This window comes from Aricia agestis, chromosome 1, assembly GCF_905147365.1.
Source record: "Aricia agestis chromosome 1, ilAriAges1.1, whole genome shotgun sequence".
NCBI lineage: Eukaryota > Metazoa > Arthropoda > Insecta > Lepidoptera > Lycaenidae > Aricia > Aricia agestis.
In genome coordinates, this window is record NC_056406.1 from 1,128,137 (window position 1) to 1,150,690 (window position 22,554).

Sequence of the window (22,554 nt, forward strand, 5' to 3'; positions counted from 1 at the left end):
TACAAAAATATATTCAGTATCTAGGCAACCTCTGCTCTGAGCAAAATGAACGACGAAATGGATACGATTATTATTTCTTTATTGTGCGAAGAAGAGGAAAGGATCGAGCAAGAACAGGCAAGAAAAAAACAAAGAATATGGCTTCATGACATATCAAACTCGCGATATGAAGAAAATTATATGTAGTATATTTATAAATATGAAGGAAATTTGAGAAGAAGAAAATTTTCCTCGTCCATGGACATTTTAACTGATTATAGCGTTGCGCATGATGATATAGCATGGACATTTTAACTGATTATAGCGTATGATATGGTTGGAAGCAACCAGCTGACTGACTATGAACATGAAGTTTGTCAAACCGCACTGCGCGGCAACGGAACTACACGTTGCGACAAGTCGCGACACTTTTGGTCAGTTGATCAACTTTGCCGCGCAGTTCAGTTGCAGTGCAGTTCAGTTGCCGCGAAGTGCGTGTTGTCTCATATAATTTCATACAAAGAATATTTTGACGCGTCGTGTCGCGCAGTTCCGCTGCAGTTCAGTTACGCCTAGTGCGGTCTTACCTTAAAATGTATGTCTTGCGACAGCTATGCAACAGGCGTTTGACAGTAGGTATTGCACAATATGTAGTCTGTCAAACATTTCGAGTACAAAGTTGACAGACATCAGAACATAGAGAAATATAATACACATCAGAATATTATATTGTGCTATCAAACGCCTGTTGCGTAGCTACGCGTAGCTATCGCAATCGCCTTTTCTTGTATTAAAAAAAATCTTTAGGGTACAGGGCTCAAAATATTGAACCTTATCGTATCTCCACTACATAAAATAATAGATATAAAAGTACGTATGGACTGCCGTTATTAGTTTTTCAACCGTCTCGAGTCTCGATGCATCGGAGAGCCAATTTGGCCGCACACTGAAGATTGCAATTTTATTGGTCGAGTGCAGACGGGCTCTATCATTCCGCCGTAGTACGGTGACCATGTGCTAGACAATCGTGGGATTCAATTAAAGTATAGACCAACCGAAATTTCGGTTTCGACTAATTTCGGCTAAAAATCTAAATTCGAATCCGACACTTGTGTTCGCGAGTTTTCGTGCGTCGTTCGGTAAACTTAGCGGTAGCTACGTATAGTGCCTGCTCGCTGGCTCAGTCTAGGCTCAGTTAGTCGCCGATACGGTTTTTTTTTTAATGCAATAAGGGGGCAAACGAGCAAACGGGTCACCTGATGGAAAGCAACTTCCGTCGCCCATGGACACTCGCAGCATCAGAAGAGCTGCAGGTGCGTTGCCGGCCTATTAAGAGGGAATAGGGTAATAGGGGAAGGTAGGGATGGAAAAGGAACGGAATAAGGGAGGGAAGGGAAGGGAATAGGGTAGGGGATTGGGCCTCCGGTAAACTCACTCACTCGGCGAAACACAGCGCAAGCGCTGTTTCACGCCGGTTTTCTGTGAGGACGTGGTATTTCTCCGGTCGAGCCGGCCCATTCGTGCCGAAGCATGGCTCTCCCACGTCCAAAATTTACGATAATAACTAAATTTAAGCTGTGAATCGAAATTTTATACAATTATTTTTAAATATTTGTATAATGGTTGTATGGTGGTTCCAATTTCCGGAAAAAAACAAAGTTGCGGGCCACAATCACATCTAGATAATATATGGTAATGATCAATGAACCGCCCGCATGAAATAAGCATATCCATTAAACTGTCAGTAAAAATAAACCTGTCGATCGACGTAATCCGCCCGGGACTGGGGGCGAGCAATCAGCTTACATTTGTAACGCAATACACAATACAAATACGTGCAGTAGCTTAACCCCGCTGTATACCTGAACATTTATTGCTTTTTTGTGTTCAATTTACGCCAACGACTTGTAACAATAATTCTAGTAATCCATCCATTCTAGTAATCCATCCAATCCATCACCTCCGACAACATCCGTCCAAAAGAAATTAGTTTCTGCTGTATTCTTTAAATTAATTAATTGCAGCATTATAGACAAGATTCACGAATGCTTTCTATTATGAGCATGAGTTTCTGTAGACAACTACTTAATGAAATATCGAGTGTATTTTGGGAGCTCTTAGACATTTTTGATACCCTTTATGCATTTTATATTCAGTACGATTCGTGCTTACTGGGACCAATTTTCACCCTTTTACTCCCTTTAAGTTATATACAATTCGGCGCTCCAATATGAAAATGGCCTACTGTATAATATAGTAAATAGTTCATCAATACACTCTGTTTGTAGACTCCGCGGGGACAATAAATAATTACTGTAACATATCGCGTGACGCTCAGCTCGCCGGTTGTCGCGCGGCGGGACAAATGGGTTCAGTACACGGCTAAACGATTGTCTGCTTTGTATTTCCATAAATCTGTAATTAAGTGGCTCAAACAAAAGCCCATTTATTTGTTAGATTCGAGTATTCATTGTGTCAAGTAAGGGTTAGCCGCACCGAAATAAGAAGAGGATGCTGATTGAAGATAAATTCTCGATGCTTAAAAGCTCGTTTTGTTTCGTTTTACTTACTGGCCTTTATTTTTATTTAAAAAACTTAATATGACTCGATAGACACAAAACAAGAAACCATGGTAATAGGGTAGGTGTAAAAAAACTTAATTTCATTCAATAGATAAAACAGACAACAAGGCAATCAAGAATGATCTTGATGTGAATATGGCGGCTTGCGGTTGCTTTTAAACATGTTTATATTATTGTCTTTCGTTAAGCTCGGTAGTGGAAAAATATAGAGCTAATCGCCTATAGATCAGGTGTTAATCATTTACCGGTTTTCATTCAGTCAGTTGTCGCGTCGGTCGTCGGTCGCAGCTGACTCGGTAAACTGGTTTACCGGCGATCTTATCGAGTTATCGGTTTATATGGTCGACTAGTTGACGCCCGCAACTCCGTCGCACCAAAGTTCCTTTATCACGACGAAACCGTACATTTTCCGGGATGGAAAGTATCCTATGTCCTTTCCCGGGACTGAAAGTATCTTCATACCTATTACCTAATCAGCAAAATCGGTTCAGCGGTTTGGGCGTGAAGAGGTAACAGACAGACATTCGCATTTATAATATTAACTAGTGTGGATTCTATATCGACTTTTAGCATTACTAGCTGTTGCCCGCGACTGCATTCTCATCAATAAAATATAATTAGTAACAACAAAGATTTTCTCCTTTTTCCACATTTTCACTGATTCCTCACTCCTATTGGTTGCAACGTAATGTTATGTAGAAGGCTACATAACATCACGATGCAAACAATAGGAGTGCTTTAAGCCTTCCTCGATAAATGGATTAACCAACACTAAAATATTTTTTCAAGTAAAACCAGTACCTAGTTCTTGAGATTAGCGCGTTTAAACAAACAAACTTTAAGATCACTATAATATTACTATCAGTAAGTATAGCTGATAAAACGAGCTTATGATGACGATTTATATTATATTATCGAATACGTATGCCTCAGCCTACGAATAATTAACGTTATTATTATTCGTAGGCCTCAGCCAAAAATATAGGTATACCTATATCAAAATAAGTTTATAAAAAATACAAAAATAAAAAAATACAAAAATATCCACAGCCGAACATATAACCTCCTCGTTTTCCAAAAAACGGTTAAAAGTCGGTTAAAAAAATTTTATCAGACAAAAAATCCTTTATTAAAAATTATCCGTTCGGGAGCTATACAACGCGTTACGTGAGAGACCAAGTTACACGTTAAACATTGCTTCCATCGGGGATTCTATTGATCGTTTTACCTTTACACATTTCAATTTTCAATATGTAACATATCAGTAAAACTTATTTTACTTTAAAAGACGTCAACAAGGTAAATAAAAGTTTTACCGCAGACAAATAAAACTAAACCCAGGCCGGTCCCGACTCCCGACGTCCGAGAGATTACCCGTACCGTTGACCTGACTGCGTGCCCTTAATACCAACCAGTCTTCGGTATTCTACCTTCGAGTGAATTTATATACCTCTTGCCGTATTCAGAGACGAATTATATTAACTGTAATTAAATGAACATTTTGACATTTTACGCCCCGTACATTTTCTTTTAAACTCTTAATTAAAGTTTAATTACTATTATTCAATGTCTACGGCCGTAAATTCATATCATCGTAGTAAGAGTTGTCTGTTTATAGACATTACTCTGATAGAAGTTTACTTAGAGATAGAATAGTTCTGAACGGTTTGCCTTACCGAATATAATAATAATAATAGCTCCCACACCGGTTTCGGTGACGGTGACCGGTTTCATTGAAACCAGGCCAGCTACGCAGGAGTTATTTTATAGTGCCCAAGTGTGTGCGCAGTACACAAGAGCACTCTCTATTCCTTTACCCTCATAACCCAGTGGGACGGACGGACGACGTCACGACTGGCGAGAGATCAGGCACAGGACCGACTTTTTACATGCCCATCCGACGCATGGATCATCTTACTTGTCAGACAATCAGGTGATCAGCCTGCATAGTCCTAACCAAACTTGGAAATAACATGTTTCCAACGCGGGAATCAAACCCACGACTTCCGAGTCAAGAGCCGCGCTCTATACCACTAGACCACGGAGGCGTTGACCAATATAATGTCTTATATAACAGTGGATTAGTTTTCGGTTAGGTACGTGTAGTAACTCAAATATTGGTATGCAATATTCAATAGCTGTAGCCTGTAGGTTTCAATGCTTTTTTGCTTGATAAATTTCTCTCTAAACATTTCAGGAATATCATTTTGCTATATACTGACTCTATAATATATTCAGTCATTATATTGATTTAAAACATATATATTTTGATGGCTTCATCAAATATTTCAATACATCCATTACATTTAATGCAATTAAAACGAGCGTTGATCGCGTCGGTCGGAGTTTTGAGAGCAATTTCCCGACGGATTGGTTAATTATTACGAGCATAACGGGCTGTTTGCGCTGGTCAGTCAATTAACTGACGCGGTCAGTTCTGACGGTGGTCAGCAATCTGACAGCGGGTCAGCTCTGCAGGGCCGCGGGCGCTGCGGCGCACTGACAGCGTCTGCAGGGCAATTACTGTCCAATAAAGAGCAGACACAATTAATTGATTTCGATTTAAATTCACAGAAAATAATGAGCTTTCCATATTTAAATGTTGTAATGAATGTTATTGGTAACATTGTGTGTTTGCCTATTTTAGCAAAAGCATCTTAGAGACATTATTAATCTTATACCTATTGGAAGGCACTTTTTAGATACTTCCATTTTACTTAGGGAATAAATAATCAAATTTGCTTTAAGAAAACTTGCCCTAACTATCCTAAGCTGATGATTTGACCTTCTCATATCTAGATAAGCCCCAACCCTAGAGGCCTAGACGATAGCCGACGATCGAGACCCTTCTAATCTACAAATGTCATCATCATCACTCATCAGCTTGCTTACTTTCTAAACTTTTTTATAAGTTAGTAAAAGATCCATACTTGCATTGACGCACTGTGTTCACAATAAGTACCTCAAGCATATATCTCGACGAGCTTTTGCCCGCGGCTTCCCTCGCGTTAATAATTATTATTACATACAAACTTTCATCCCCTATTTTAACCCCCTTGGAGGTGGAATTGATCAAAATCCTTTTTTTTTTATGAAATAAGGGGGCAAACGAGCAAACAGGTCACCTGATGGAAAGCAACTTCCGTCGCCCATGGACACTCGCAGCATCAGAAGAGCTGCAAGTGCGTTGCCGGCCTTTTAAGAGGGAATAGGGTAATAGGGGAGGGTAGGGAAGGGAAGGGAATAGGGGAGGGTAGGGAAAGGAATAGGGTAGGGGATTGGGCCTCCGGTAAACTCACTCACTCGGCAAAACACAGCGCAAGCGCTGTTTCACGCCGGTTTTCTGTGAGAACGTGGTATTTCTCCGGTCGAGCCGGCCCATTCGTGCCGAAGCATAGCTCTCCCACGTATGAATTTTATCCCACGTATTTCTTAGCGGATGCCTACGTCATAATATCTACCTGCATGCCAAATTTCAGCCCGATCGGTCCAGTGGTTTGGGCTGTGCGTTGATAGATCACCATGGCAGTCAGTCGCCTTTGAGTTTTATATATACATATATAGATTCATGGTGTATGTTGGGTGTATGCATGATGTTTTCTTATTACTTAATTGTAGTAGTTATATTGTACAGTCATAAATAATGATATTATTAACGTAATAGTCGCATGTGTCATACATATTAAATACGTGTTGACTTATTAAGACGAATAATATTATATTATGTATAAGGAAATAATTTCTCTATGACAACATAATTTCATTCCCTGATTCATTGAATCACAGCAGATAAGTTTTCTCTTGCGCAGGCAAAATTATGACGTGGGATTTTAGAGTGACGCGGTTTCAGTCATGCACGCAGAATGGATGTCGTGTCTTAAGTGAAATTTGGTAGAATAGCGATTCTATTGGTGCGTCAAAAACCATTCCTCGCGCAGCTCAGCTCAGCTCCGGTGAACACTAAACCTCCTCCTTCCTGCGTGCGTGACTGAAACCGCGTGACTCTAAAATCCCACGTCATAAGCGTCATATGCCTGATCTCGTATAAGCGCAATTATTTTATTGGATAAATTACCGCTTAGGCCCGGCTGCACATTGTCCGAATTCTGATCAGAAGCAGTTGAATTTCGCCGGACCAGCACCCCGCACACTATCCGAAATATCCTTCCGGCGAGTTCGAGCTCACTCGGTTCAGTACAAAATGTAAGAGACAGCGCGGACGTTCAACTGTTTCTAATCAGAAATTTCGGACAATGTGCGGCCGGGCTTAAAACCCGTGTATATCTGTCAACAATGAGTTTCTAAAATACTTAGTAACATAGAATATCATTGTCTGTCAAGCTTAAAATACGCTTGATAAACCTCAAAATTTTATGACAACAGACCACCTCAACCGATACCTTCTACTTTAAAAATACATTCTTAACTCGTTAGGATATGTGCTCGGACGGACCGTGCGGAAATGAAACACCGGCGAGCGCTGACCGAGGCGAGACGTTGGCGCGGGCGGTGCACCGGGTATCGGTCAGTGACAGCAGCGTCCATGTCATGACAGTGGAAGGAAATGGCAAGAGGTAGCTTGGGACATGCACCGTGGGCTTACGTGTCATGCTAACGCCGCCGCGCCGTGACAGTGCTAGCATTATTTGCACCAGTGGCAAAGCGCGTTTTAGAACAATAATTATTTTTGGGAGCCTCCAAATTCAGCCTGAATTGAGGATGTTTCCACACGTTGGGTGCGCTTGCAACTTTCGAAGTTGGGTTTGGGACCACGTCTTGATATATCAGATAAGTGGTAGTCAGATCTATAATAATGACTTTTACCGAGAAAAATCAAGGCTCGAGAGAATTTAAATATTAAAGTCCTTACAAGTTGTAAAGCTTAAGAGGCTAGATAAAAACTATAACAAAGGAAGTTCATATTTTATATCATTTTTCTCGCGCATAATCGGATTCACGTCGCCGCCAGGCGCGAAGGGGGCAGTCACCCCCCCCGGGAGACAACTGTCCCCCCTGTCCGGTGATTACCGTGACAAATAGTGGTCGTGGCAGCTGCGATACACGCTTTCAATTGGCACTGCCTGCGCCTACCTGGAACGGAATTGTACTTTTTGATAACTGCTTACTGCCTTGTGCAACTGACTGCCAGCAAAATTCCGCCTAAATAAGGCTGGTTGTAGGGAAGTCACTTGTCCTAACTTGTGGTAATGAAGGACCATTTAAAGACCACAAGACCGTACACAATTACGAAAGAGTAGTGGGGCATATTGGTCTACAACTAAAGGCTATGAATAAGGCCTATGATCAAGGTCGATTGTGCTATAAAGTCCCATCGTAAAGTGGGACCTTTAGATATTTTATAATTATTAATTATTGTTTGTGTGTTATAGTTACGAGTATGAATGTCACTCGTATATTTTATAGGTTTGTTAAAAGTGTCAACACTCAGCAATTAGCATCATGCTGTAAGTTATAAGCCATTGTACGGAGCACAATATTCATAAGTCTACCTTAATTCCTTATCGACCATAAGCTTATTGTAAGGTGCAAAAAACGTCCCAATTCAAAGCCTTTGTGAGACCTCCAAATTGCGAAAAATCATCGCATTATGAGTTTGGCGGCGCGGTGGGCCATTGTGTGTGGAGTGGGACCGTTTGACACCTGTATTGTGACAATTTGCCCCGTAATGCCCTGATTAGGGTGCGGGAAGGGTGCGGGAGGGTGCGGGGAGGAAACAGGAAGGGTGCGGGTGCGGGGGGAACACCTGGTGCTAATGGACGGCCGGCGTGTGACAGCGACGCACACGCTTGTGGAGGACAATATGCCTGATTATTTACCTATTGTAGTTAGTCTAGCGAGCTTATGTCTTTATTTGAATTGACTAGAATAACCCAAGCTGTATTATTATTAACTCAGTTGCACGCGGTGTGTTTCCGTTCTCTAAAGTTACCTGAAATCACGCTTATGTGTGCGTTTGCCCAATTCGAACGATTTAGTATGAATGTGATATAGGTAATATAATTGTACTAGCTGTTGCCCGCGACTTCGTCCGCGTGCACTACAGTTTAAATTGGTGTCTTTAAAAGCTTTTTAAAACCCTGGTACCCCAATCAAAATACCCAAAAACAGCTGTGCATTTCATTTTTTAAATTAAACTTTATTTATGCCTAAAGCTTATTTAGCCCTCCATTATACATAGCTTTACCCATAAACTATTTATCATTCATAGGTTCATGGTTACGTGATACGTCACATAGCTAAAGTATTGAGTAGTGAGTTATTTAAAAACGTGTATTTAGTACTTATATTAAATGTTAATCGAAAAATCGAATTATTCAATTTAAGATGTGGTACCTCTTATAGAAAAACGTTTGAGTAAGCGCTAGCGCGATGTAGGAGACTCTTAGCGCCATCTGTTATGAATTTTTGGAACAAACTTAATTTGAATAAACTTACGCATAAACACAGGGGGTGTTTATGAGTAAATTTTACAACCCCTTTTCCAGTTAAAAAGTAGACTATGTCCTTTCTCAGGCTTTAGACTATCTGTGTACAAAATTTCATTACAATCGGTTCTGTTTGGCGTGAAAGCGAGACAGACAGACAGACAGAGATACTTTCGCATTTATAATATTAATAGTATAGATAATGTATATTTTTATAGTGCGGCAAAGTTGGTCCATGTCTGTTAGAGCTTGTCTAAAATGAAGTGGTGGCCCACCACTTCATTAGTTGATATAAATGAGAAATTCGGTACTGTAAATATGAGAGAGGGGCGCGTCATTTTATATTGGACGAGCTCTACAAGTCGAGGTGTATAACTGTATAGTGTACTGTATGTTGCTCCAGTCAGAGTATAACAGACACTTTTGCCGCCGAACCGGTTCAGGTCCATCCTTTAACTTAAAGAATCTGCTAATAATATATTATTAGACTAATCAGTAATCTGCAATATGCAAGGATACTCTACTGACCTAAATACTCTCCCATAACATCCCCGTAACTGCCGTGGAAAAGTTAAGCTTCAATTTTCCAAATGGCTTCCGTCTTCAATTTAATTAGCCGAAGGGCACCTCAAATATGCAAATCCGGAGATGTGGAAGATAACCTAATTGAAAACTCCGTGACGCGTCGCCATTACTCGCGGCCTCGTTGGCCCCCGGGGGGCCTACCGGGGTCCAATCCAGCCTATGGGCCCTTAAGTACCCACTTACCAGTAATACTCACATTAAAAGAAACTGCGGGTAACGTTAACGAATTTCGTATCCGACTTTTCCGCGAAAGAAAATGTCCTTTCTAATGTTAATTTTCGCGAATCGATGTGGATCGTACATTCCCCGTGATAATGTAATTTTATTGCGCTGTAATTTTATTGCGCGTTGTTGCGCATTTAATTGATTTTTTGCACGTAACAGGTGTAAAATTGCTGTGACTCGGGGCTGATAAGTGTTGCTAGTCTCTATAGAACTATTATTTCTTCTGAAATTATAGTTCTACATTGTACAAGGCGCTCATGGCGTGTAATCAAAACCACACAGTATCTTGTATAGCGTCACTATCTCACATTACATCCGGCATCGCATGTGAAAAACAAACGCTGGGGTTATTTTGAGTGTTTGTTGTTGCACATTCGAGCACATGCAAAATACTCTACTTCCATCAACTTTCCAACATCCGAATCAAAACCATACCAAAACTATACCAAAACTATACCAAAACCATACCAAAACTATACCAAAACTATACCAAAACTATACCAAAAATCAAAATGATTTTAGCAATTTCTAGACTGTGTTGTAAAGTTGTGTCTGTTCCCGTCGTTGCCAGCTCGTGATGATGAGGGTCTGACAAACGTCGTTACGTAACCGGCCACCTCTTACAACCAGTCAGCACTCAGCTCGCAATACAATAAGCGAGTCTTTACTTTGGGAAAGTGGTGTTGGTGTTTTAATATAATAATATCTATGGACGCTTCACCACGTCAGTCTGGCCCGTGGTAAGTACCTGAAGGACTTGTATTACGGGTACCAGACAACGGACATACCTATGCCTATCATACATACATGCATACATAAAAAAATTAGAATTTTTGTCCGTTGATGTATGTCTGTCTGTTTGTACCGGCTAATCTCCGAATTGGCTAGACCGATTTTGACGGGACTTTTAGCTGATGTAATAAGAAGTAACTTAGGCTACTTTTTAGCCGACTTCCAAAAAAGAGGAGGATATTTTTTACTTTTTAATGTTTGACTCCGCCGTTTCTGTACCGATTTTCAAAATTCTTTTGTTGTTGCATAAGATATGGTCCAATTTAGATACCATGTTCATAGAAGTGGCGATCTGATGATGTAATCCATGAGAAATCGGGGGGACTTCTTAAAATTTATATGGAAATATATCGTGTTTTATTTTTTTAAGAAGAATTTCAAGCAAATACTTACTAAAAATAAGAATTTGCACTGAAGTATACCCCGGTTCCGAAGGTGCTGTATAGAACTATTGAATCCTTATAGAGATATTTTGTTCGGGAATTTCGGCGTTGTTTCAACAACTAAAAGCATATTACCTTTGTAAATGTATCAATTATACTATTCATCATCATCATCACTATATAATATATGCTATGCATCGTCACATTATGACCTTGTTAACGGTATTTCTCATAGTCTTTTACTTCAAAACGCGTGCCTTTATTATTAATCCTCCGTTTTTTGACTGATTTTCAAAATTATTTTGTTGCTGTATAGGGTAGGTATAACCTGAATTTGGTACCATGCTTACGAAAGTGGTGACACACATAGACACCTCAACTATTTCTTTAATCAATCTTTATATTTTTTTAGTCGGTACCAGCTAACTTCAGCGTAAGTTCTATGTGCAATTTACCGCATTATAAGTACATAATCAATTTTTTGAAATCTACATTAAGCATAGCAAGTTCACCTACAAGGTTAGACAATATGCTACAGCGAGCGATTTTTTTTAGATCTAGAAAAGGGGAATATTTCCTCCCTGTATTGTTTTGTTATGTCACATCTCATAGGGCTTAGGCAGCCTTTCGTCAAAAGATGGCTTAATTTTTTCCGACACCTCTGACAAAATATGTATATATACTTATACTTAAATGCACATATATAGAAACTCAACAAATTATATGTCTGAACCTCCCGAGGAATCATTATATCGATTGGTGAAAGGTGCATAAAAATCCGTGCATAAAGGCCTCCTGTATGGAAGCCTCCTTCAAATATTTACGTCACTTTGTTTTGAATGAAGTTTTAGTGGCAATAGAAAAACGTAATTTATGAAAATGCCAACTGTCTAGCTAGCGCGGTTCTTGAGATGCAGCCTAGAGACGGACATACAGACAGGCTGCTGCTGTCTTTGTAATAGAGTAGAAAAATTTCTGTCTTTGTTATCAACTTATCACATTTTGTTGACGCGGACGAAGTCGCGGGTAAAAGCGATTGGTTATATAATTTAGAAGTAACATTGTCCTACAATTATAGAGCAATCCATATTTTAGGACCATCAAATCAAAGTATGAAATCCTTTCTATCTCTGTTAGCTACCACTTTCGAGATTTTTCGCGAATAAAATTGTTGTTCGTCTTATCAAAATGAAGCTGCTCACAAAAAATTAGCTTGATAGTAATCAAAAAACCTCTAGGGAACCCGGACCATAATTATTATGTACAGCTGTATATACAATTTAAAAAATCTGCAAGTAAAAAATAATAAATCGATTTAGAAGTTTCAATTTACGGTACAGTATCGTACAGAATTGAAAATAATTTGACTATAACATAATTTATCAAAAGCGATAAAAGCAATATTATAAATAGGAGAGCAGGGTCAAAATACATTTATTCTCGTCATCATGAAGTTGTGGGTGGTGCTGATGGTTATCACTTTCCTGGGTGCTGCTGCGGCGGGTTGTCCGCCGGGGTTCCTCCCCGGGTTTGAAGCAATAGACAAGTGCGAGCCGGCAGACCGAAGATATGTGGCTAACTTCGCTGGCGACAACTGTCCGACGGGGCTAAAAAGGACCCCAGATGGGAGATGCTTGCCGCCGCTGGAAGGATAGGGGGTGAAATTGTACGGAATATTCATAATATTCCGTACATAATTATATTCCGATGTCAATAATAATCGTATGGAGGTATAAATAAACTCTTTTGAAAATTGTGATCGACAATTCTATTAAGAAGCGATAAAGAAAAGGTTTTGGCTAAAAGGCCTGAAACCTGTCATGTTTTTCGTTAAAATTAATAATATTATTAATAATAATTATTCAATATATTAGAAACTATAAAGAAAAAACAAAGTCGCTTTTTCTGTCCCTATGTCTCTTTGTTCCCTTTAATCTTTAAAACTACGCAAAGGATTTTAACGCGGTTTTCTTTATTAGATAGAGTGATTGAAGAGGAAGGTTTAATAAGTATAATAATTAATACCCCAGGTGACCAACCGCGTAACTAAATTTGATTTGATATTTTCATAAAGTTTTCAGACCGAAATGAATTTCTTTTGTGACTTGTATTTTAATAATAAATCAATTAAAATGTTCTTGTGTTGGTCCTTATTGTTTTATATCTACACTAATATTATAAAGAGGAAAGATTTGATTTTTTGTTTGTTTGTTTGTTTATTTGTTTGTTTGTTTGTTTGAAATGAATAGGCTCCGAAACTACTGGACTTATTTAAAAAATTCTTTTACCTTTGGAATCCTATATTATTTCTGCTGAATACAGGTTAAGTTCATTTTATTTTGGAAAAAATAGGGTTCCGTAAGATATTTGGGTTTTTCGGACGCAAGGTGCAAAAAGTCAACCAGAAAAGTTTCTTATTTTGCGTACGCTGCCTAAACAATAAAAGATAGAACCATAAAATGTTCTAAGTAATTGTAGACCTTATAAATATCTATAAAAATGTCTGCGACACACTATATCTATCTATGTCGAGTGAGGCACAATAATTATTTATTTATTTCAAAATCTAGATTCTTTTTTTGTACTACATTTAAACGCATTTATCTTTTATCCTTATTATGATATTAATCCTTATCAAAATTAATTATTTTATCACTAAGTACAGTTTATTTAGATAATGTTTGGTCCTTATATGATTAAAATTGGACGTTTGGTTTTGAAATTATGGCGAGATAATGGCCGTCACCAAGGCGGGGCCGCGGCGTACGCGTGCGGACGGAAGACAGTCTGTGCAGTGTGAAGTGTGCAGCCTGCGGATACCTAATGACTGCATCGTCGATGTTAGTGACGGAGTCTGTGAATTGATCTTGAAATCATTTTGCTGACCGAGTCTTTCCTGGGTAGGCTTTTTGCCGCGGTAACCGACATCCACGCGGGCGGAGCCGCGGGCGACCGCTAGTGCTAAGTAATATTATGAAGCGGAAGAGTTTGTTTGTTTGAACGCGCAAATCTAAGGAACTACTAGTCTGACTTGAAAAATTCTTTCAGTGTTAGATAGCCCATTTATTGAGGAAGATTGCCAAGACTAATAAAAGCGGAGAAAATAGAGAAAAATGTGGGAAAAACGGGGGAAATTATTTGAAATTGCGTATTATTTTAGGAACTACTGTAGAATTTTTTATGTTATTTGGCACACAACTACGTAAAGGGACATGTGCTATTTTTTTGCGAAAAATTTACGGTTTCTGTGAAATTCCTAAATTACGCGGGCGAAGGCGCGCGGAACATCTAGTATTTAATACTTTTATATTATACATATTATATTTAAGATGTTTATTTGTATGATATTATGTAACACTATTTGAATAATTCGAATATTATTCGAACAATTAAAATTTTTTGAAAAATTCTGAAAACTGAACAAAAGTAACAAAAAATTTCGTACAACTATGTACAACCTATTTTGTTAATACTATGAAGTAAACAATTCTAATTTTTACTTTCATCAACATAAATCTTTGTAAATGACATAGTTAATTTTTATCGTTAAACACTTTAAAAATGTATATTTTAAGGTTACAGCTGGGCAATAAAAGAAAGGCTGTAAAGTGTAAACCGTTTTCGATCGTAGCACCTTTTACTTTTCTCATGCTTGAAAGATGTCAATGGATCTCATGCTTGAAAGATGTCAATGGATCATGAGCGACCATTACTGACGATACTGAAATCCATGACTGAAAGGAGTTTATAATATCTTCATTTTCATGTCTTTAGGCAAAATCGTTATTTTGCCTAAAACATGCAAATGAATTTATTAGACGTATCTAAAACATGGTCAACGGCGACGATGAATGGTCGTATACTCATTAGTTAGACTAAAAACAGATTTATATTAATATATAATATTATCATTAAAGATGTAGAAAATTAATAAATAATATTGTTTTTCTGAAATAAACTCAATTATGTTCTTATTCCATGTTAATTTTAGGTTTGATAGCATTTTAAACAAAAATAAAAAATATTTTTACTATTCGAATTATTCGAAAAATAATTTGGCGAATATTCGAATAATAAAATCGTCGAATATTCGAATAAAACGAGTATTCGAATATTCGAATAACATACCCTACACATATTACACATCCATGACCCAGGAACTTAGAAAACTTTTTGTTCCGTCGGCGGGATTCGAACCCGCGACCCCCGGCATGAGCTACCAACACACTCATCCACCGAGCCACAGAGGTCGTCGTCGACGTTATTGTACCATCAGAGAAATCCAAAAAATAACACAGATTTAGAAAACCATTCTCTATTTAATTTACGAACTTCATAGAAGGTTTATATTTGGAAAAGAGAAGCTCACGAAATTCGTTTCATATAAACCGCTTTTGGCTCACTAAAAGCGTTGAAAAATTTAGTTTGTGGAACAACGAACGACTCGCGGAGGGTGAATTTTTCAGTGGAACACTTTGCTTTTGCGCCAAAATGAAAGCGACAGTCGTGTTCACACGTGGAGGTTGTGTCTGTCTGGCCGGAGTCGGCTGTCGGCCAGCCGCCACCCGCCAGGTTTCCGCTCTGAATAACGTATGAGGTTGTTCACAAAGGTGTCTTAAATTAGTTTAACAAACACTGAGGACGGAAAACGCTTGTATCTTCAACTCTACGTCCTTCTGTAAAATATACTACAACGTAGATGTTACATTTCGATTGGGTATAATGTCCTGTTATTCTGTTTCCCAGAGATGTTTGGTTAATCACAGATTGAGACCGATTTATGGTCATCGCATATCACATCCGACTCCACTCCAATCCAACTCACAGAATGGCATTGAATTCTCAGCTTGGCAATGTGCGATGAGCTTACACTTCGACCTTAAGTCACGCAGGGTCAGACAAAGAATCTACTCCATAAAGTGATTATACTTTAGGGTGTGTATGAAGCCCCATGTATAGAGATCAGTGATCACTTACTGCGAAAGTAGCAGATCAGCGCCGAAAGAGTAACTTTTTTAAAATGTTGTATACTTAGACAAATTCATGATCGAGTGCTTGTCCATACAAATCACAAAAAAAAAACGCGTGGCACTCGGAGAGTGCCGCGGTAAACCTGTTGCATAGCATTTTTTATGAACTTATGCAATTAAAACTCGCATACATCTAGTCTCACGCACACAAGCCCCGTGCTGAAGTCTGGCAACGATGCACCGACCGGCACATTCGTGCCCTAACGTATTCACTTTGTTATGTTGCAGCCTGTATGATCCCCGTGTTGTTACACCCTATATAAGCGCTGACGTAGTACGCCCACGTGGGTAAACAGTGTAGGTTCTCCGCGTTTACAATTCACAATCGGCAAGTCGTTGGTCTTGTCAAAACACGCTGATTGTGTGTCAATATTGTGCGAGGGTGCTCGCTGACGTCGTGTCTTTTTAATTTACACGCGATATTACAATCGCCTTATAGGATAATCATCACATCAGGAGTTGGTACAACTAATATATTATATTCTCTGTCAGGAGAGTGATACGAGTACCTAGTGATAGGGCAAACTTTCCGGTATCTAGTTGCGGTAGGTTCTAACGTACCTCGACTCTACCTTAAGCGGGGAGTGGAGCACCATGGGTTTCTAGTGAGTAGACCATATTATGGCAGGGGAGTCCCATATACCCCGGCCGATATCCCCAATCCGCTGGTGATGCATAAACATTTTGCCGATGTAAAAAGTAGTACGTGCTTAACTTATCCAAACACCAGCGGGGCTAAAATGGTCGCTTTGGAGAATCATATATTGAATCATAATATGATTCATTTGTAAACTCCACTTTGCGTGCAATTCATATAGTGATTCGCTTCGACTGATTGATTGGTCGCCGCGCGCGAGCGCCGCGCGAGAGACCAATCATTGATGTAAGCGAATCACTATATGAATTGCACGCAAAGTGGACTTTAAAAATTAATAAATTAATCATATTATGATTAATTATATGATTCTCCAAAGCGACCATTTTAGCCCCTCCGGGCTTTTCGGGAATTCCGCTTCGAAATGGCTAAAAATTAGTGTGACATTATTATCCTTGTAAGATGACGTGTCCTTGTGAAATAGAACGTTGTGTGCATTTAAAATTTAACACGTGAATCCTTGCCATCGAAAACCCTGCAAACAATTCCACAGCACCTCGTAAGTCGTGCGGCTTGCCTCATGGAATATTACCAGCCGTTAACTCGCGCACGCTCGTAGTTTTCGTCTCGTATGAATTCATTATGTTCGCATTTAGATTATGGTACAAAAATAAACGATACGTTTTAAATATTTTCCGATCGTCCTGGGTTTTTACGTGCTCTGTTTTTTCCTCGGCGTCTATTTTGTGTGGGAATAAGAAAATGTTTGTTTTTATTGATAGTGATTACCATAAAACATAGATCGGCATAAAGTTATTAAAACATAGCATGACGCGACAGAATTTGCGTCAATGTGCACATAATTATGTATATGTAACATTAGGGTCAATTCAGACTACACCGCGACGCATAGATCGACGGTCCCTACGTATAAAGCGACATGTCAAAAGTAGTGGTTTTCAGGAGAGCGTTTTATGATTATCATAAAACATTAACACAATGTTTTTGGTTGATTTGTAAAGCTTAATGTAGGGCGTTTCTAATGATATAACACAATTTTAAATATTTTCAATATTTTCGCCAAAATTACAAGATAACCGTTTTTACGCTGAAAATTCAAGACAAATTCAGTCTTGAATTGTCTGCGTAAAAATGATTAAGTCTTACATGTCCGTTTTTACGTTGAAAGAATAAAAATATTATATTTCGTCCTAAATTCATTCAGCACTTTATAAAATGATTCTTATTGTCATAATTTATAAGTTTATAATGTATGAGTAATATAAATTCTGGCTCTTCAGTAAGAAAAACTAAAAATACAGACATCTTTTTATACGCTGCTAATTTTTCTTTTTTCTATGTTATAAAGAACGAATAAAAGGACATGTCATCAATAACTATAGGTCTAAAATGAAAAATTCTAATGAAATGTGACTATTTGATAGTTAAACTGTATATATTTCAAAAATCTACAAATTTTAGTGTCAATGTATTAACTAATTCTGTTTTCACTAAAGGGTAAAACAAAAATATTATTTCTTCTTCTTGGTCTTTTCGGATACGTCTTGAGCAAGGTCAATTTCTTTTCCAATTTCCCTTCCCTAGGTGACCATTGACGATTTCAGAATTTTATTACATCTTACATCAATAAATTATTTGAGGCTTCGTTATAACTTCTACAGTGGACAAGTCTGGGCGGTCAAATATTATAATTCTGAGTCGATTATTATATTCAGCTTTTACTGACTCTTGAGAATATAATTATGAAGGTCGTAATTTTGAGCATTACCATTGAATACAGAGCTGCATCGATATAACCATCTTACACGTTCCTCACAGGAACAAAATAGTGTTTCATTCCAATTGGAGACTACAAAATTTACCACAGAACATCTTATCTATTCTAATATTATTGAGCTTAAGAGTTGGTTTGTTTGAACGCCCTAATCGCAGGAATTACTAGTCCAATTTTGAAAATTCTTTTAGTGTTAGATAGCTAATGAGCTATCTAACACTAAAATAATTTTCAAAATCGATGAAGGTTATAAATATCATAGGCTATAAATTATCATGCTAAAATAAATACGAGTAAAGAAACAGAAGAAAATGGAAAAAACGGGGAAGATTATTTGAAAGGGCTTATTTACCGTCGTTAGTTTGTCTATCGAGCGAACAAGGAGTGTTCTTTATAGTTTTTAATTAATGTTACATTATTTATTAACTGTTTTAAATAAAATAAACAACATTTCATTTAATACATAAACAATTTAACGCCTTTTATTCGCAAAACAAATATGCAGTCGAAACTCATACTCAATGTTCTTGCAAAGCCGCAAACATAAAGATATTTTATTTTATTTTTTTAAATAAAGTAACATAATATAATATTTTTAAGCTTTTAGGTTTCCGTGCTTAATTATTGAAAATGGGAACCTATCAGACTTCGCTTTCTATATGTGGTCCGTCCGTCTATCGTCGAGGTTCATCTCAAGAACCGCAATAGTAGAAATTTTCACGTATATTTCAAGTTAAATTGTTTTAAGAAATATTTCAAGTGTTTTAAGAAATACATTAAAATCAAAATAAAATTAATGATTATTGTGGGGCCTCGAACAACAAACGAGATTTTTTTGCTCCATATCCATACCGGTAAGGCCCTGATGGTTGTTCATCATGAAAAGAAGCCTTAGCCTCCGTTGCAGCCATTATTTCACGTCACTGATTATTTATAACACTTAAATATTCATATTGGTTAAAATTTGATTGAATGTGTGGCACTAGTCCCACTGAAAACAAATAAAAATCTCATAATAACTGAACGTAAATGATAACAAGTCTATAAATAATTTTCTACCTTAGAGGTAGAAACGGACATGTACGACATGTCGCGGGACGGTGCGTAATTTCCAACGCGCTACAAGACGGTAAGTATAGATGTCCGCATCTACCACAGTAAAATCTAAAACTCCCAACTTGTCGTCATTTACCTCTTTTTACCTTTGGAATTACTTGTGATAGAAAAAAAGTAATAATGTAGGAATATGCGTCTCATTATATGGAAGTGCATGATGCAATAAACAAATTTTGCTATTTTGGACATGACCTTTTATAAGTAGGGACCGTCGAGATGCATTTCTAAATTTGTATGGATTTGACAGATTTGCAAGACTTCTCACGCTCACGAAAAAATTTAGAAATGCATCTACGCGTCGTCGCGTTGCGGTGTGAGTTGACCCTAAGGTAGAAATAAACAATGTCATAGTGCCGCACACGAGACAAATATTAATTAACTGTAAATAAGTGAAGAATTTGACAGATAATGTATGGAGCTTGTGACAAAATCTTCATTTTATTATTCGTCTCTGGCAGATCAATATGGTCGATACCCCAAGCGACTACGAAGTGGGGCCGTTTAATCGCGTGATCGAGTGAACTTTTTCTCTTGTTATGCACATTGCACGTGTATGGGTCAACTTTATTAATGGTAGCTAATTATGGATTATTGACTTACAGTCCCAGACGTATTCATTCCTCTACTAGGCCGTCTATGTTGCGAAAATGCCGTATGTGCTTGGGCAACCATTGAAAAAACATGTCTCAGACACTGCAGAATTTGAAGAGTTATTACTTCGCTCGGAAAATACTGCATTAACTATCCACCACGGATGCAAAGGGCATAGTTTTTTATTGACTGCAGGCTTAAGTAATTTGCTTCTTATTTAAGTATTTTAAATGGAATCTGCTATACAGAGTTCAGAGTCCTTTTCCCTCGGAGTATTCACGAGAGTGAGCCTTATGTGGCCTGCATAAGGATCCTGTCGGAGGTAAAATTAAGTTAAACGGTCTGTACATTTCGCATGAATCCGCGAACCACGGATCCGAAAGCTCAGTTCAGCGAAAGCTTCATCAGCGAATTGAAAAGCTCAATCAAGTGTTCCGGAGCTTTATTGCGTTTGCTAGTCAGCCGCTCCATACCGTACCTACTTATTAAGCTTGTAAACTTTTACATGATTCGAAATTTAATTTATTGTTTGTCTTCCTTTTCATGTAAAAATACAATTCTTTATTTATCGTTAGCAAAGATTCGGTTTTTAGGAGTTTGCAAGAACGAGAAAAGCATTCGCTTCTTGTAGATGGCCTAGTTCCTGAAGCGGAAAGTATCGACGTCCAGGTATTTGAGAGTAGTGGCGCTGTGTATCGAATGTGCTCTCATTTTTGGGAAGGGTAAAACATTATAAACTGGAGTTAGGACTCTCTTTCTACTGAGCGGCGAATAAGTTTGCTTGGTGTATGCTGCTGTTCCGTTTTTACTTAATTAAACGGCAAAGGAACGAAAATATTAATATTATCACACATGGGGTGGTCGCGTGACTGCCTTTTCGTGTAGAGAGCTTAGGGCTTCTGTCATTTCTATTGCCTCTCTCTGCTCTCATAATCAGCAGGAGCGGTGGTATAAGTTTTGGTCATTATTATATTAGAACTAGACGTTCCACGCGACTCTGCACGCATAGATAATTAGATACATAAGGAATTTCTCGGGAACCGTACATTTTTCTGCAAAAAAGTTGCCCATAGGTTTCTTTTCGGAGGAAAGACATGATATTATACTTTGCCATTGTTTGCTCTATATCTGTGCCAAATAACATCAAAATCAGTCAAACTAACAAACTCTGCAGCTTTATATTATATTACAATCAATACCTAAATAGCAATAAGATATAGATTATTTATAAAACTTGAGAGGTGTCAAGGGACACCCGAATGGAACGAAGTTATTTCTTACGTTAAAAAAACCTGTATACATAAAAACTATTAAAAAAAAACGCCATCTATTAATATTACTGGGCGAATACTAACAACGCGTCGCTATTTATTTAAAAATACGCCATCTAGTTGACGCACGGGAATACTATCAACGCCCTCTGCCCCTAATATACAGGTACTAATAAAAAGTGTCAAGGTCAAATATCGTTCTGTCTAGCCTTCAGATTTACCCCGAACGCGCGATAAAGAACTTCGTTCCAATTTTTTTTTATGAGATGAGGGGGCAAACGAGCAAACGGGTCACCTGATGGAAAGCAACTTCCGTCGCACATGGACACTCGTAGCATCAGAAGAGCTGCAGGTGCGTTGCCAGCCTTTTAAGAGGGAATAGGGAAGGGTAGGGAAGGGAAGGGTATAGGGTAGGGGATTGGGTCTCCGGTAAACTCATTCACTCGGCGAAACACAGCGCAATCACTGTTTCACGCCGGTTTCCGGTGAGAACGTGGTATTTCTCCGATCGAGCCTGCCCATTCGTGCCGAAGCATGGCTCTCCCACGTATAATATACTTCTATAATATTAAGTATTAAGTAATAGTAATAAGGTATAAAATATATTATTATATAACATAGATGATACTTACTACCTAAAACGAAAAAGAAGAAAGAAAGAAAAATAAATTTATTTGGTATTTAGCATCTTACAAAAATAATTCTTAACTACTAATACTATCCTATGTAATACCAAATTGGTTCCCATTCAGCAATGTTGCGAACGGATCCGCAACGCTGATTTTCAAAACAATAGCGTTCTATTGCGCGTTTTTGTAAACACTTTGAGAATACATAATTTGATTTATTTTTAGTAAGTACATAATATTATTAAATTGTTTTGTTACGTTGGTATGTGAATGGAGTTAAAGTGTAGCTTCGTCGTCACGGTTTACGGCTCTCAATTACCAAGTTACGTCGTTACGTTATTACTTATTAGGTAGTACCAATGTACGTGTAGGACTACAATACAAAAAAGTCGAAAATTTGGCAAATCGCTTTAGTCGTTTTCGAGTTTTAGCGAGACTAACAGACATAATTTATGATAGAATATTGACCTAAAAGGCAGTGTCTTTCTCTGAAGTTTCACTAAGTAAACAAATTATACTTAATGAATTGTATAGT

General features: G+C 38.0%; 1 long non-coding RNA gene across 1 annotated transcript; it reads right to left on the reverse strand.

The window, feature by feature from the left end:
* Window positions 1-333: 333 nt before the first annotated feature.
* LOC121728589 lies at window positions 334-22,408 on the reverse strand. The gene is made up of 3 exons (XR_006035842.1): window positions 22,397-22,408; window positions 5,066-5,070; window positions 334-580 (listed from the first exon to the last, which is right to left on the reverse strand). It is a non-coding gene; the product is annotated as an uncharacterized LOC121728589 (long non-coding RNA).
* Between the last annotated feature and the right edge of the window lie 146 nt (window positions 22,409-22,554).